We start from the raw sequence: 15668 nt of genomic DNA, 5'->3' as shown, positions 1-15668 counted from the left end.
TAAACCTAAGAAATTTATGTACATGGTAGAAAAAAAAATAACCTGCAGATTACATAATTATGCAGAGGCCACATATCATAGGTGCATATATAGTAATTATCAGGTTTTGGACCCAATAATTAGAATTTCTAATTGCTGCTATTTGCATCTGTACTATGGGGATAATTCAGAGTTGATCGCAGCAGCAAATTTGTTAGCAGTTGGGCAAAACCATGGGGGTAATTCCAAGTTGATCGCAGCAGGAATATTGTTAGCAGTTGGGCAAAACCATGGCCCTCATTCCGAGTTGTTCGCTCGCAAGCTGCTTTTAGCAGCATTGCACACGCTAAGCCGCCGCCTACTGGGAGTGAATCTTAGCTTAGCAAAATTGCGAACGAAAGATTCTCTAAATTGCGAATAGAAATTTCTTTGCAGTTTCTGAGTAGCTCGATACTTACTCTGCCACTGCGATCAGTTCAGTTGGTTTCGTTCCTGGTTTGACGTCACAAACACACCCAGCGTTCGCCCAGACACTCCCCCATTTCTCCAGCCACTCCCGCGTTTTTCCCAGAAACGGCAGTGTTTTTTCACACACTCCCATAAAACGGCAAGTTTCCGCCCAGAAACACCCACTTCCTGTCAATCACATTACGATCACCAGAACGAAGAAAAAACCTCGTAATGCCGTGAGTAAAATACCAAACTTCTTAGCAAATTTACTTGGCGCAGTCGCAGTGCGAACATTGCGCATGCGCAATTAGCAGAAAATCGCTGCGATGCGAAGAAAATTACAGAGCGAACAACTCGGAATGAGGGCCCATGTGCACTGCAGGGGAGGCAGATATAACATGTGCAGAGAGAGTTAGATTTGGGTGTGGTGTGTTCAATCTGCAATCTAATTTGCAGTGTAAAAATAAAGCAGCCAGTATTTACCCTGCACAGAAACAAAATAACCCACCCAAATCTAACTCTCTCTGCAAATGTTATATCTGCCTCCCCTGCAGTGCACATGGTTTTGCCCAACTGCTAAAACATTTCCTGCTGCGATCAACTTGGAATTACCCCCATAATACCGTTCATATCTTTCAGTGTGGAGGCACCAGCGATGAACGATGTGCGGCCCCGCGCTCGTTCATCGCTGGTGCCCCGTCGCTCGTGCATGCAGGCCAATATGGACGAGAACGTCCATATTTGCCTGCACTGCTATGGAGCTGGGTGACGCGGGGAGTGGAGAAACTTCACTCTCCCCGTCACTGCCCCCCCCCCCCCCCCCCCGCTGGCCCTATGCTGGGACCTACCAAATTTGAAGCCAAGTTTTAATGCAAGAATAGGCAAAAAAACATAAAAAAGAAAAAAAATGACACTGTCCACCTACTAGGGCCGTAACTAGACTTTTTGGTGCCCTGTGCCAGAAAGAATTGGTGCCCCCTATTTTTCCAATAGGGACATATGGCGCATGCCCTTGTGGTGAAGGAGAAGTCAAAACTGATCCCACAGAAACCCTATGCCATAAACCCCTTCCCTATATATATGTGGCATACTGGAATGTTAGCAGATATTGGAAAGTTCCAAAAGCCATTTAATTCTAATCAGTGAGTGGGGGAGTTTATGGCCCCAAAACCAGTTCTGGTAGACCCTGTGACATGTAAGAGGTTAGGACAGGAAGTGTAGGGGGATTTTAGGACAAGGAACAAAGCACAGGATAGAATTCAGTGTGAGCTGAGGACTGAGATGGAGGGCACAGGCTAAGTGTCCAGGAGAAACGCAGTCTGGGGACTGTGGAACAAACATGGTACTCCACAGTCCCTGGCATTATAGAACAGCATGTAGGTGCTGCTAGGAAGAGCAAGAGATATCCAGATTTGCAGTGTGAAAGCAGCAACAGCATGAGCAATCAGTGGAAGAAACAAAGGGGGTCTTCACCTTCAGGGGTACCTAAGAAGCAGGACGGGAGGTGTGAGTCTGCGGGAGAGGACGAGCTGGGTGAGTGGTAGGAAACCACGTTTGGTGGAAGGCCCCCAGTAACGTGTCCATGAGAGATCCCGTTTAGATAGAGCCCCTAGCGAATGGGGGAGAGCACACCGAAATTAATCTCAGTTTGCGGAAGCCGCACTACTGATTCCCAAAGACTGCGCTGGTATGTACTGTACTGTAATGCTGTCACATCATTGTTAATGCTGTTATTGCCAGTGAAACAAATGTAAGGAAATGTAACCTGATGTAACCCATATGAATATTACGCTGAAGAGAGGAGAACAAGAAATTACATGTGATTGTCGTGCAGGGCCTTTTCTAGCCAATTTGGCTCCCAGTGCGAGATTTCAAAATGCGCCCCCCCCCCATTGCTATAAAAAAAAATTGCGTGCCCCCCCCACATAGCTATAAAAAGAAAAAGCATGCGACAAGGGTGTGTGGCCTGATTAAAATTGGCGTGGTCTCATTAAAGTGGGCGTGGCCTCGTCTGATATCATCACGCCCACCACAGGGGTAAAAAATAAAAATAAAAAAAGTCCCCATTTTACACATTACAGCAGGCAAGTGTCCCCATTATACACAGCGCGGCAGGCAGGTTTCCCCATTTTACACAGCGCGGCAGGCAGGTGTCCCCATTTTACACAGCGCGGCAGGCAGGTGTCCCCATTTTACACAGCGCGGCAGGCAGGTGTCCCCATTTTACACAGCGCGGCAGGCAGGTGTCCCCATTTTACACAGCGTGGCAGGCAGGTGTCCCCATTTTACACAGCGCGGCAGGCAGGTGTCCCCATTTTACACAGCGCGGCAGGCAGGTGTCCTCATTTTACACAGCGCGGCAGGCAGGTGTCCCCATTTTACACAGCGCGGCAGGCAGGTGTCCTCATTTTACAAAGTGCGGCAGGCAGGTATCCCCATTTTACACAGTGCGGCAGGCAGGTGTCAAGTGGGGGGGGGGAAGGAAGGGAGGGAGGGAGATAGAGAAAGATAGAGATACTACTTACATCTTCCCGCTCTTGGGGTCCGGCCGCCTCACGTCCCTCGCGCCGGCTGCCTCCTCCTTCCAGGCTTATCTCCTCTCCTCCCTCTTCTCGAGCACTCCTGCTTGGGGGGCGGGGTTTCGCAGAATGACGCATTTGCGTCGTGACGTCACGATGCAAACGCGTCATTCCGTGAAACTCCGCCCCCCGAGCAGGAGCGCTCGGGAAGAGGGAGGAGAGGAGATAAGGACACACAAAGTGCCGCGGCGGGCGCCCCGTACAACGGCCCGCCCGCCGCTAGAAACGGCACTGTTGTCGTGATAACCCTGTCTGAACTGTGAATAAACTGCTTGCTTATGTGATGAAACGGCCTGGCGTGACAATGCTTTAAAAATGACTGATGGCCCTGGCGATGCCCGGCTATCACATATATATATATATATGCAAAAAAGTGGATTTGGACACAAATCCTCTGTAAACCACTTTCATGCCCTTAACTTGAGAGTCCATTGTTATTCAGAGCCCAATTCAGTCCTGATCACTGCTGTTTTTGCACAGCGGCCAATTTTCGATAGACTGCACATGCGTATGCACCGCAAATCGCATGTTCATCGCCAAACAACAATGGGCATCGCCGAACAGCGACAGGCTGGTGGAAAATTTCAATTGCACAGCCATTCGCAAGCTGATTGACAGGAAGAGGCAGCGTATGGGTGGTAACTGATTATTTTCTGTGAGTGTCAGGGAAAATTCATGCATTCCCAAGCGTTTTCAGGGATTGTGTGTTACGTCAGCTCCGGCCCCGATCAGCCTGTTCTCATCGCACTGTAGGAGTAACATTCGATGGTGAGTGAGATGCAAACAGATTTGCAGCTGTCCGCTGACTGAGGGATATTTGTAGCATGGGGTACACATGCGATTGCACACTTGCACAGGTGAATTTACACTCCCCTTGGGCGGTGACTATCTGCAAGCAGGACAGCAAACTTAGCAGCACAACGATTAGGTCTGAATCACCCCCATAGTTACAATACCCTTTATTAAATAACACATTTCAATATACTGCAATACTTAGGATTCAAACCCATAACCTATTGAATCCAAGTCAAACACCCTACTCATTAAGATGTTTGATGACGCTACTTGCACTTTGTAAAAAAATAATCAGCGTTGCAATTGACCAGATCTATGTAGTGTGCACCCACACATCCAATCCCTTGCAGCAGATAGCTCAATGAATGTCTGACTGCAATGACACAGGCAATGAGTTCGATTATGGGTATGTCAGCATCTTGAAATGTAATAAAGGACAGTGTGACTGAATAATGAATAATTGTATAGGTATTGGCGATGGAAGGAGACGGGGTGGTCAGTAGATGCTAGGCTTCAAAGAGGGGGGACGCTACAAGTGAAATTGAAATATACAATTGACAAGTGCCACCAACAGTGCCCCCTACCCTGCAGTGCTATGTGTGGTGGCACACTCTACACATACCTAGTTACAGCCCTGCCGCCTACTTCTGTGACATCACAAGTTGGAGAGAGGATGGCTGGTTGGGTGATCTGAGGAAAAAGTTGGATAGGTGTATTGAGCATCATTTTAGTTGGTCAGGCAAGTTGGATGAAAGTGAATCTGTTCCTCCTGTCCAGATACATGAGACCATTATACCTTCAACCACCAAAGTCAGGGCCGAAACTAGGATTCTTGTCACCCGCTGCAAGGCAATAATGTGGCGCACAACACTCCCCACCCACCTCCAGCAAACACAGATCTATTTACTTTGGGACATATTCCACACAGGGGCCTATTTACTCCATATTCCGTATAGGGACATATTACATATAGATGCGCTTCCTATAGTTGTACCCCAGTAAAATACATGCACTCCTCAAAGGTACTCTGCAAAGATGTACTTCTTCTAGATTTACTTATAATAAATATATATATATATATATATATATATATATATATATATATTTCCTATAAATGCAATCCCTATGGATGGGCTTACTATAGATGCTCTCACTCACTGTAGTGGCTGTAATCTCCCATGCACAGAGATGGCTACCCTGGGGCCGGTCTGTGAGGGCAGTGGGCTGCTGCTCTGATGATCCTCAGAGGAGCAGGGTGTGTGGTCCATGCTGGAACTCAGCTGGAACTATGGTGCCTGTGTACACTCCTGTCCTGGCTTGTGATTGGAGGAGAGCTGCGGGGGGTGGGGCCATGCACAGCACGGTATAGAAGTCCCAGCCTGCTGACTGGCTGAGACATTGCAAAACTTTCCCAGGGTTTCCCCAGCCTGGGAGAGACTGTGTGCCACACCCACACAGGCTGCAGCAACGATGCTGGGAGGGAGGCACATGGAGATAGCAACAGCATGTGCCCCCTTAGCCCCCCTCCCTTAGTTACGGACATGTCCAAGTGATCAACTTTCCAACTTGTCTGTCGAATTTAAAAGTGCTCTACATGCCTAACCAGTTTTTCTCTAACATCCTAGTGGATGCTGGGGACTCCGTAAGGACCATGGGGAATAGACGGGCTCCGCAGGAGACATGGGCACTTTAAGAAAGAATTTAGATTCTGGTGTGCTCTGGCTCCTCCCTCTATGTCCCTCCTCCAGACCTCAGTTTGAATCTGTGCCCGGACGAGCTGGGTGCTGTTCAGTGAGCTCTCCTGAGCTTGCTGTGAGAAAGTATTTTGCTAGGTTTTTTATTTTCAGGGAGCTCTGCTGGCAACAGACTCCCTGCATCGTGGGACAGAGGGGAGAGAAGCAGCCCTACTCTCTGAAGCTAGGTCCTGCTTCTTAGGCTACTGGACACCATTAGCTCCAGAGGGATCGTACACAGGATCTCACCCTCGTCGTCCGATCCAAGAGCCGCGCCGCCGTCCCCCTCGCAGAGCCGGAAGACAGAAGCCGGGTGAGTATGAGAAGCAAGAAGACTTCGAAATCGGCGGCAGAAGACTCCGGTCTTCACTGAGGTAACGCCCAGCACTGCAGCTGTGCGCCATTGCTCCCACACACCTCACATACTCCGGTCACTGTAAGGGTGCAGGGCGCAGGGGGGGGCACCCTGGGCAGCATATGGACCTATTTTGGCAAAAGTACACATATATACAGTTGGGCACTGTATATATGTATGAGCCCCCGCCAAGAAAATGTATATTTAAGCGGGACAGAAGCCCGCCGTCGAGGGGGCCGGGCTTCTTCCTCAGCACTCACCAGCGCCATGTTTTTTCTCCACAGCACCGCTGAGAGGAAGCTCCCCAGCCTCTCCCCTGCAGATACACGGTAGAAGAGGGTAAAAAGAGAGCGGGGGCACATAATTAGGCGCAAAAATCAATATAAACAGCAGCTACTGGGTTAACATTAAGTTACTGTGTTATTCCTGGGTTAACAGCGCTGGGGTGTGTGCTGGCATACTCTCTCTCTGTCTCTCCAAAGGGCCTTGTGGGGGAATTGTCTTCAGATGAGCATTCCCTGAGTGTGTGGTGTGTCGGTACGCGTGCGTCGACATGTCTGAGGTAAAAAACTTCCCTAAGGAGGAGATGGAGCAAATGTGTGTGTGAGGGGTGTCTCCGTCGACAACGCCGACACCTGTTTGGATATGTGTAATTAAGTGCTAAGGTGAATTTATTGCACAAAAGAATATAAAACAGACAGGGAATCTACCCATGTCTGTCCCTATGTCGCAGAGACCTTCAGAGTCTCTCAATGCTCACTATCCAAAATAATAGACACTGATATCGACACGGAGTCTGACTCCAGTATCGACTCCGATAATGCAAAGTTACAGCCAAAATGGCAGGAAAGTATTCAATATATGATTATTTTAATAAAAATTTTTTGCATATCACTGAAGACTCATCTGTCCCTAACACAAAGGTACACATGTTTAAGGGGAAGAAAGCTGAGGTAAATTTCCCTCCTCTCATGATGAAAAAGAGCGGGAATCTCCAGACAAGAGACTGCAGTTTCCCACAAAGAATTCTCAGGGAGTATCCTTTCCCTACTAGGGCCAGGATAAGATGGGAATCTTCCCCTAGGGTATCACGTTTGCCCAAAAGGTAGCGCTGACTTAACAGCTATCCTCAGGGATCCTGCAGATAGCATGCACATTCTGGTACACTACTCAGACCGGCGATTGTGTCGGCATGGGTTTATAGCGCTGTAGCAGTGTGGACAGGTACCTTATCAGCAGAGATTGAGACCCTAGTATGTATATATATATGTATATATAGGTATATATATTAAAGATGCTGTCTTAGATATATATATATATATATATATATATATAAAACATGCCCAAAGAGACATTAGTCTACTGGGTTCTAGAGTCAACGCTATGTCGATTTCTGCTTGACGTGTCCTGTAGAACATGCAATGGACAGGTGATGCCGACTTAAGAGGCATATGGAAGGTTTACCTTACAAGGCTGAGGATTGTGTGGAGAAGGGATCTCGGACCTGGTCTCCACAGCTATAGCTGGTAATTCTGATCTTTTGCCTTATATTCCCGCGCAGCCTAGGAAAGCACGACATTATCAAATGCAGCCTTTCGATCACAAAGAAACAAGAAAGTCAGAGGTGCGTCCTTTCTTGCCAGAGGCAGGGGCAGAGGAAAGAAGCTGCACAACACAGCTAGTTCCCAGGAACAGAAGTCCTCCCCGGCCTCTACAAAATCCACCGCATGTCGCTGGGGCTCCACAGGCGGAGCTAGGCCCGGTGGGGGCACGTCTTCGAAATTTCAGCCACAAGTGGGTTCACTCCCTGTTAGATCCCTGGGCAATAGATATTGTGTCTCAGGGATACAAGCTGGACTTCGAGGAGATGCTCCCTCACCGACGGCCCTGCCGGCTTCCCCCCATGAGAGGGAAATAGTGTTAACTGCAATTCACAAATTGTATCTTCAACAGGTGGTGGTCAAGGTTCCCCTCCTTCAACAAGGAGGGGGTTATTATTCGACCATGTTGTAGTCCCGAAACCGGACAGTTCGGTCAGACCCATATTGAATTTAAAATCCCTGAACATATACCTGAAAAGGTTCAAGTTCAAGATGGAATCGCTGAGCGCGGTCGTCGCAAGCCTGGAAGGGGGGGATTTTATGGTGTCTCTGGACATAAAGGAGGCATACCTTCATGTCCCCATTTATCCACCTCATTAGGCGTACCTCAGATTTGTGGTACAGGATTGTCATTACCAATTTCAGACGTTGCCGTTTGGTCTCTCCACGGCACCGAGAATATTTACCAAGGTAGTGGCGGAAATGATGGTACTCCTGCGGAAGCAAGGGGTCGCAATTATCCCATACTTGGACGATCTCCTCATAAAAGCGGGATCAAGAGAGCAGTTGCTGATCAGCGTAGCACTTTCTCTGGAAGTGTAACAGCAACACGGCTGGATTCTAAATATTCCAAAGTCGCAGTTGGTTCCTACGGCTCGTCTACCTTTCCTAGGCATGATTCTAGGCACAGACCAGAAAAGGGTTTATCTCCCGATAGAGAGAGCTCAGGAGCTCATGACACTGGTCAGGAACCTATTAAAACCAAAACAGGTGTCAGTGCATCACTGCACTCGAGTCCTGGGAAGGATGGTGACATCATACGAGGCCATTCCCTTCGGCAGGTTCCATGCGAGGACCTTTCAATGGGACTTACTGGACAAGTGGTCCGGATCACATCTTCAGATGCGTCGGTTAATCACCCTATCCCCCAGAGCCAGGGTTTCTCTCCTGTGGTGGCTGCAGAGTGCTCACCTTCTTGAGGGCCGCAGATTCGGCATTCAGGACTGGGTCCTGGTGACCACGGATGCAAGCCTCCGAGGGTGGGGAGCAGTCACACAGGGAAGAAATTTCCAAGGTCTGTGGTCAAGTCAGGAGACTTGCCTTCACATCAACATCCTGGAACTAGGGGCCGTATACAACGCCCTACGTCAAGCGGAGAACCTGCTTCGCGACCAACCGGTTCTGATTCAGTCAGAAGCCACCAGAATTCTTCGCTGGGCAGAGAATCACGTAAGCGCACTGTCAGCAGTGTTCATCCCGGGAGTGGACAACTGGGAAGCAGACTTCCTCAGCAGGCACGACCTCCACCCGGGAGAGTGGGGACTTCATCAAGAAGTCTTCACGCAGATTGCAATTCGGTGGGAACTGCCACAGGTGGACATGATGGCATCCCGCCTCAACAAAAAGCTACAGAGGTATTGCGCCAGGTCAAGAGACCCTCAGGCGATAGCTGTGAATGCACTGGTGACACCGTGGGTGTTCCAGTCGGTCTATGTATTTCCTCCTCTTCCTCTCATACCCAAGGTGCTGAGAATCATAAGAAAAAGAGAAGTGAGAACAATACTTATTATTCCGGATTGGCCAAGAAGGACTTGGTATCCGGATCTGCAAGAAATGCTCACAGAGGACCCATGGCCTCTGCCTCTAAGACAGGACTTGTTGCAACAGGGGCCCTGTCTGTTCCAAGACTTACCGCGGCTGCGTTTGATGGCATGGCGGTTGAACGCTGGATCCTAGCAGAGAAAGGCATTCCGGATGAGGTTATTCCTACGCTGATAATGGCTAGGAAGGACGTGACAGCTCAACATTATCACCGTATATGGCGAAAATATGTTGCTTGTTGTGAGGCCAGGAATGCCCCTACGGAGGAATTCCTGCTGGGCCGTTTCCTTCACTTCCTACAGTCAGGAGTGACTTTGGGCCTAAAATTGGGTTCCATTAAGGTCCAGATTTCGGCCCTATCCATTTTCTTTCAAAAAGAGCTGGCTTCTCTACCTGAAGTTCAGACGTTTGTAAAGGGAGTGCTGCATATTCAGCCCCCTTTTGTGCCTCCAGTGGCACCTTGGGATCTTAACGTGGTGTTGAGTTTCCTGAAATCACACTGGTTTGAACCACTCAAAATGGTGGAATTGAAATATCTCACGTGGAAGGTGGTCATGCTACTAGCCTTGGCTTCGGCTAGGCGTGTGTCAGAATTGGCGGCTTTGTCACATAAAAGCCCCTATCTGGTTTTCCATGCGGATAGAGCAGAATTGAGGACCCGTCCACAATTCCTGCCGAAAGTGGTTTTATCTTTTCATATAAACCAACCTATTGTGGTGCCTGTGGCTACTACTGACTTGGAGGATTCCGAGTTGCTTGATGTGGTCAGGGCTTTGAAGGTTTATGTAGCCAGAACGGCTAGGGTCAGGAAAACAGAGTCTTTGTTTATCCTGTATGCTTCCAACAAGCTTGGGGCTCCTGCTTCAAAGCAAACTATTGCTCGCTGGATCTGTAACACGATTCAGCAGGCTCATTCTGCGGCTGGGTTGCCGTTGCCAAAATCAGTTAAGGCCCATTCCACTAGGAAGGTGGGCTCTTCTTGGGCGGCTGCCCGAGGGGTCTCGGCATTACAGCTGTGCCGAGCGGCTACTTGGTCAGGTTCAAACACTTTTGCAAAGTTCTATAAGTTTGATACCCTGGCTGAGGAGGACCTTGTGTTTGATCAATCAGTGCTGCAGAGTCATCCGCACTCTCCCGCCCGTTTGAGAGCTTTGGTATAATCCCCATGGTGCTTACGGAGTCCCCAGCATCCACTAGGACGTTAGAGAAAATAAGATTTTACTTACCGGTAAATCTATTTCTCGTAGTCCGTAGTGGATGCTGGGCGCCCGTCCCAAGTGCGGACTTCTTCTGCAATACTTGTATATAGTTATTGCTGCATTAAGGGTTATGTTATAGTTGCATCAGGGTTGAACTGATGCTCTGTTGTTGTTCATACTGTTGACTGGGTAAGTTTATCACAAGTTATACGGTGTGATTGGTGTGGCTGGTATGTATCTTGCCCTGGATTACCAAAATCCTTTCCTTGTACTGTCAACTCTTCCGGGCACAGTTTCTCTAACTGAGGTCTGGAGGAGGGACATAGAGGGAGGAGCCAGAGCACACCAGAATCTAAATTCTTTCTTAAAGTGCCCATGTCTCCTGCGGAGCCCGTCTATTCCCCATGGCCCTTACGGAGTCCCCAGCATCCACTACGGACTACGAGAAATAGATTTACCGGTAAGTAAAATCTTATTTTTTTGTATCACGCCAGCCAACTTTACTCTAGTTGTCATGTCACAGAAATAGGTGGACAGTGCCTGCCTACTTCTCTGTGTTTTGAATAAGTCACAACTAAGGCAACAACAATAAAGGCTGATTTAAAATGTTATTTAACACCCAAGAAACAGTAACCCAACCAAGTTGCTCACAATCAGTGATTTTGTACATGGACAAAGATTCCAGTCACTCAGGAGACTTTTTCTGTCATGTGCCACCAACACAGTAACAATATGGGAGCTGCCATCCAGCGCTGAGTACACAGGCATAAAATGAAAATGAGATAAGAGACATGCATTTGGCATCAGCAAAGGTCACAATGGGAAAGTGGCCACAGGGTTTGGAGTGCACCTCCACAGGGGAACAGGTCTATGTGAAAGGCACCAGCAGTTTGACAGTGTGTTAAGGGCCCCCCTCCAAATCTCATCCCGGGTCAACGTTTCGGGGCTCCAAACCCCGTCGTTAGGGTTTGTTTGATGGCAATACAGTTTTTTTTGCTTATTTTGTTGTCTTTAAGTGCCGTTGCAGGGGTCGTCCACAGCTGTTCTGACCGCAATTAAATTGCAGTCACAGCTACTGGGCAGGCCATTTAGTATGCTGGGCAGCCTTGCCCTGCGATGGGCAGCTCCCAACATGCGTTAGAAAGGATTGCAGATTCTGCTAAAACCAGACATAGAAAAATTAACCAATTTGCCCACATTGCCTCCAGCAGAGTTTAGAGGTAGTAGGATAAATTGGATGTAAATGCTCTGGAACGAGATACCAGTGAGTGTAAACCTTATGAGAGTTTTCCTTGATGGAAACATTAAAAGAGCATTTGGATATTGTGAGGCATATTGCCTCCCATGTGTCCTCACCTAGAAAGATGCCTAAGTCCGTTTTCCTGCATCTTTCCTAGGACTCCAGGAGTGGAGGGTCCTGGACTAAAATGGAGTGGTAAATTTGAGATATGATGCCCTTTTCCAGGGGTCTATAGATACAAAGGCGTTCCATTGCCGTGGGGTTACATAAAGAATTAGACGAAGAAAGGGATGAAGTGATAAAGTAACGAATTTGGAGGTATTGATAGAAACAAGACTGTGGTAGAGAGTGTTTCTCCCATAATTCCGAGAACGAATGTGGAGCAGATCTCCCTAGAATTTAGTGGTCTTTAATTTAATAGTTGAACTCTAATGTTAGTGCCCCTCACCACCACGTTCCCCCCTCCCCCTGTGGCAGGTTCTACATAGGCTGACTGTATTTGCCTATAGCCTCAGCAGCTTACCCGGCCACTCAGTCAGCCGTTGCCTCACTGTCTGTCATTGGCACTCTGCCACTGTCTGTTCCCACCACACAATGGCTCCTTGGCACTGTGGAAGAGATGTCATGATGTCTCTCCTTACACTCTGTGAGGGAGCTGGAAGGTGCAGCTCAGAGTGCTGACTGCTAAGTAGGAGCAAGGTGCACTGCTAATAAAAACATTGCAGCGCACATCTGGCAAATAAGCATAATGGTGGCGACTGGTTCCACCCCCAGGCCAACCTACATTCTGTGCAGCGTCACCAGTCCACCGTCATAGTTACAGCCCTTCATGGAACAAATGTATGCAGCCAGAACATGCTACAACCTTACAAATCAGGCAAGACTGCTGAATACCAAAATAAGTCAACTCACAAAAGTTCAAACAGTATGGACTCATAGGGAGTGATTTACACTAGATCACTGGGCTGCTAATGTTGCTTACCTGCATTCAGATAGTCGCCGCCCCAGGGAGAGTGTAAATTCACCCGTGCAAGTGTGCGATCGCATGTGTATGCCGAGCTGTAAAAATCCACTGCGTGCAGTCTCTGTGCAGCCCAGGACTTACTTCTACAGTGCGATGAGAAGAGGCTGATTGGGGCCGGAGCTGACGTCAGACATCCTCCTTGAAAACGCTTGAGCCCGCCTGTGTTTTTCCGGACACTCCCAGTAAACGGTCAGTTGCCACCCACAAATGGCCTCCTCCTGTCAATCACCTTGCAAACGCCCGTGCAAATGAAATTTTCGCACCATCCTGTCGCTGACTGGCGATGCCTGTTGTTGCTGTCCGATGTGCGTGCGCATTTTGGTGCATACGCATGCGCAGTTATAACCTGATTGCCCGCTGTGTGAAAATGCACAGCAGCGATCAGGAATTAATCAGGCCCATAGGGGGTAATTCCAAGTTGATCGCAGCAGGAATTTTTTTAGCACTTGGGCAAAACCATGGCCCTCATTCCGAGTTGATCGGTCGCAAGGCGAATTTAGCAGAGTTACACACGCTAAGCCGCCGCCTACTGGGAGTGAATCTTAGCTTCTTAAAATTGCGACCGATGTATTCGCAATATTGCGATTACTAACTACTTAGCAGTTTCAGAGTAGCTTCAGACTTACTCTGCCTGTGCGATCAGTTCAGTGCTTGTCGTTCCTGTTTGACGTCACAAACACACCCAGCGTTCGCCCAGGCACTCCCACCGTTTCTCCGGCCACTCCTGCGTTTTTTCCGGAAACGGTAGCGTTTTCAGCCACACGCCCCTGAAACGCCGTGTTTCCGCCCAGTAACACCCATTTCCTGTCAATCACATTACGATCGCCGGAGCGATGAAAAAGCCGTGAGTAAAATTACTTTCTACATAGCAAAGTTACTTGGCGCAGTCGCAGTGCGAACATTGCGCATGCGTACTAAGCGGATTTTCATTGCGATGCGATGAAAAATACCGAGCGAACAACTCGGAATGAGGGCCCATGTGCATTGCAGGGGGGGCGGGGGGGGGGGGGCAGATATAACATTTGCAGAGAGAGTTAGATTTGGGTGGGTTATTTTGTTTCTGTGCAGGGTAAATACTGGCTGCTTTATTTTTACACTGCAATTTAGATTACAGATTGAACTCACCACACCCAAATCTATCTCTCTCTGCACTTGTTATATCTGCCTCCCCTGCAGTGCACATGGTTTTGCCCAACTGCTACCAAAATTCCTGCTGCGATCAACTCAGAATTACCCCCATAGTCCACAACAGAACAAGGGCAATTCAGATGAAGCTAAATGAGGGAGCTCTGGACAGAAGATTTAACTAGGATTGATGACACCAATGGCAAATGAAAACTGTTGAGGGGTGGAAGCCGAAAGCAGTGATCACAACCACAAAGCCGTCCTGCTCTGATTACACAGTACATCAGTGGCCTGCAGCAAAAAAACTGAATTGTACAATGCCACTACTGCTCTGCATCAAACAAGATCCTTGGGTCTATTCATGGAGCAGTGAAAACCCCTCTATCAGTGATAACAGGGCTTTACACTGCTTCCTCCCATTCACAGAAGGGGTTACTGTGGAGAAATCTCAGATTTCTCCAGCGGCACCCCAGCTCTGTGTCTGGATCGCTTCCCCATTCGGTAGTATGCCAAGAGCGATTCATAGAAGCACTAAAAGAATTTGCCATCTCAGGATGGGAGGCATTTGATATGCCAGCTGCTGGGATCCTGGTGCTCACCATACCGGCGACGGGATCCGACAACCGGCATACCGACAACTATTCTCCCTCTTGGGGTGTCTACGACACCCCTGGAGGGAGAATGAATAGCAAAGGGCTCTTCTGCGCTCACCCCGCTGCCTGCATGCCGGCGGTTGGAATCCCGGCGCTGGTATGCTGGGCGCCGGGATCCCAAGCGCCGGCATTACATACTAGACCCCTCAGGATGATGTAAGGCACCTGTAGACAGGAGAAGAGCAGCAGAAATGACTGTTTTCCCTCCTCCTCCTTGCTCTCTCCATCCCCTTTTCTAATGCCGGACAATCAGGGGAGCCCAGGAGAAAGTGGCAGACAGTTGTTAATGAAGTGACCTGGACTATACCGGGTCACTTCAGACTGCAATGCTCTGATGACTCCATAATGCCCCCACTCTATACTCTCATCCCCACCTCTCTGTAAAACCCCCCGCCACTGCTCTGTCTATGTATGCCGGATGACTTCAGACTGTTTCTTCCTCACTGCCCCCGGCTCTCTCAGCCTACTCCACTGTCTCTGAGCTGTTGGTGGACCGTGGAAATTACTGTGCTGCCCCCAGCTTGCCCCGCACCCCTCCCTGTCCTTGATCTGCTGGTGAACTCACTGATACTGTACTGCCGCCGGCACTTGCGCACACAGAACATGGATCCAACACCACAATGTCTCCATGGACAGCAGGAGAAGACAGGATCACAGAGGGCCTTTTCTTTGCATCGTATTGCTGGAAACTTGTTACTTAACAAAGCTATACTGTATATTGCATTCAGGGGCGTAACCAGAACTTTGTGTGCCCCATAGCAACATACTGAAGGGGCACCTGTCGCAACAGTTATCAATTGTATGCCCCATGATAATGCCCTAGCCATATTAGTGCCCTAATAATATTATGCCCCATAGTAGTGTCCTACTTTACTTTATGAACCATCGTAGTTCCTTACTTTATATCATACTTACCGACTTTTTTGCTGCTCTCTCCGGGAGAGAGCAGCCAGGTCGGTTCGGCAGGGGGGCGGGCTGCGATGTGTGTGCAGAGGGGGGCGGGCCGGAGGCGGATCGGGGGCATGGCGGAGGCGGGCCGGGGGCGTGACTATGGGGATCATGTCGTGTAAGCCCCGCCCCCCACTGTGTAATGCCGCTATTATGGCATTATACA

The sequence above is a fragment of the Pseudophryne corroboree genome, chromosome 1 (genome assembly GCF_028390025.1).
Source record: "Pseudophryne corroboree isolate aPseCor3 chromosome 1, aPseCor3.hap2, whole genome shotgun sequence".
Classification (NCBI taxonomy): Eukaryota; Metazoa; Chordata; class Amphibia; order Anura; family Myobatrachidae; genus Pseudophryne; species Pseudophryne corroboree.
The sequence above is the reverse complement of the archived record's forward strand: the minus strand, read 5'-3'. Positions refer to the sequence as shown.